Source organism: Cyprinodon variegatus, unplaced genomic scaffold (genome assembly GCF_000732505.1).
Source record: "Cyprinodon variegatus isolate N-32 unplaced genomic scaffold, C_variegatus-1.0 Scaffold2130, whole genome shotgun sequence".
In the NCBI taxonomy this organism is placed as follows: domain Eukaryota; kingdom Metazoa; phylum Chordata; class Actinopteri; order Cyprinodontiformes; family Cyprinodontidae; genus Cyprinodon; species Cyprinodon variegatus.
This window is the reverse complement of record NW_015152583.1, coordinates 29082-31406: the sequence shown is the minus strand read 5'-3', so window position 1 is coordinate 31406 and position 2325 is coordinate 29082. Positions and strand designations below refer to the sequence as shown.

The 2325-nt window shown below is 48.9% G+C and overlaps 1 pseudogene; it reads left to right on the top strand.

Moving 5' to 3' along the window:
* The first annotated feature begins 788 nt into the window (after positions 1 to 788).
* Positions 789 to 2325, top strand: part of LOC107105188 — a 30400-nt pseudogene continuing 28863 nt past the window's right edge.

The window sequence follows — 2325 nt, the reverse complement described above, 5'->3', positions numbered from 1 at the left end:
GCAGCAGCCAGGGCTAACATTAGCCCGTCTGCAGCAGCCAGGGCTAATGTTAGCCTGTCCACAGCAGCCAGGGCTAATGTTAGCCTGTCCACAGCAGCCAGGGCTAACATTAGCCCATCCGCAGCAGCCCTCTCTCTGCATAGCCGTGTGTGAAGCACCACTGGCTCTGATGGAGGGTTTTTGTTTTATTTGGCAAAATGTTCATTTGATTTGTGTTTATCTGACTGTGTTCATTATCATTCCCCCAATAAATAAAAAAAGTCATAATTGATCATTGTCTAGAGACTATTAATGTCATCCTTTAAACACTGATTAATGTCCAATACCAGAACTGGGTCATTTAGAGACAGTGCAGTACTGCCAGTGGCCTTTAGGGGGCAGCAATCCTGGAAGCTACAGCGCCCCTAGTGGCTAAAAGTTACACCGCGCTGCTTTAAGCTGTCTGCAGAGATCCGTGTCTCACACTGTGGGAATGACAGTACATCGGTCTATTCATGCTTCGCTTTGATTGGTCAGTCTGAGGAATCTTTCCTCTTATGGAACGGGCGTTTGAAATGTGTAAAATGATTCTGGTAGATATTTTCTCTTCCACTTCTATCTATTTTGATTCTGATGCAGTTTATTCGGTAATGAATCTTTGCAGAAATGTAACGCTGTCACATCATGCTAACTGTGATCTCTGTGTTGGGGTCCTAATCAGTCACTGACATCACTGGTTGAGGGTGGAGTCTCATCCGTTAGTGAAACATCACTTCTTCCTGAGCCTCTGGACTCTCTGCTGTGAACAGGGAATCTCAGAGTGGAGAAAGAGACAGAGGAGCATCAGTAAGTGATGGAGTGATGAAAGCAGGCGGCGTGTCTCCTCAGTCTGCCTCCAGGGACCATCCTTTAAACACTGACTGGTTCTAATCACCCTTTCCTGCCAGCAACGTTCTGCCAGCCTGAAGCGTGGTAGAAGGATGCTGAAGCAAAGCGAGCTGCCAACTCAACAAGGTGTGAGCGAGCGAGAAGTTCAGAAAACAAGGAGGGGTTTCTCATCCTCCTCCCGCCTCACAGGGCCGAGCCCATCGCTCTCTCTCTCTGCACGGAGCGGAGGGGGGCTGGCCACAGAAACGCTTCCCTCTCACGTCTCCTCCGCCTCACAGTCCCCCTTCCTCTCCCTCCAGGTGATCACCCCGTTCCGTAGGCTCATCCTCTGCGCCGAGAACAGGAAAGAAATGGAGGACTGGATCACTTCGCTCAAGTCCGTCCAGTCCAGAGAGCATTACGAGGTAAGGGCCACTTTCTGTACCACATCTGGGCCACTTAGACAGGAGGGGAAGCCTCGGGAGAAAAGACATCAGATCCGACGTTAGGCGTCTTCTCAGTTAACGGTGTTTAGGGTAAACTGCATGAAACCTGATCGCTAAGATGGAATCAGGAGCTTCAAGGGATTTCTAGATGGTTGCATAAAAGTTGAGCTAATCAGAGGACCTGATGGGGTCGTTAAAGCAAACGACGTCCCACGGTGGAGAAAATGCAGCTTAAGAAATAACTGTAAACAAGCTGCCATCAAAGGCAGCTTCTCCCATCTACTCCCATCCTCACAAACCTTTCTTCAAAAAGCAACCATCTTCCCCTGGAAATCCCTGCTGTCATCAGAGATGTCCGCCCCGGGCTGAGCGCTGACAGTGACACGCTGTGGCATGCTGGGGGGGGGGAATACAGCGGCTCTGATTTGAGAGGGAAATCTTATATAAGACCCCTTCCCTTAGCCCCTCGCTGCACTGCAGTGCAGAGCACGCCTGTTTGCACACAAACACGACCCAGCGAGGTGCATGGAGACGTCCTCTTTCCCAGCACCTGTTATGGGTCCACTGATCAAACAAAGTGGGAGCAGGGCTGTGCCAGCTGCAGCAGACGCAACGCCCACACCGTACAGTGCACCACTCTCATTAGGGCCGTGATGTGTGGGCTCCCAGCAGCTTCTGGAGGGAAGCCTCCCTGCTTCCTGAACGCAGCTCCGTTTCTGATGCAGCTGGATTTAAATGATGTTTACTTCTTTAGGAGATCTGTGCTGTAACTGTAGCTGCATTTCCATTACAAAACTTTCTCACTATTCTGACAATCAGCAATGGTGAAAACACACTATTTTGCTTTAGTTGTTTGATAATAATAAACATCTGTTTAACCAACATATCGTAAAAAAAAAAACAACCCTCAATCATTTCCTGTCGTCTTCTTTTTATCTATATTAACGTCCAGCTGAGGATCATGTGTCTTATGCTACGTTCAGACCGTAAGCAGCAGAAGCAGCTATTTTACAAGCAAAGTCAATGGTTGACG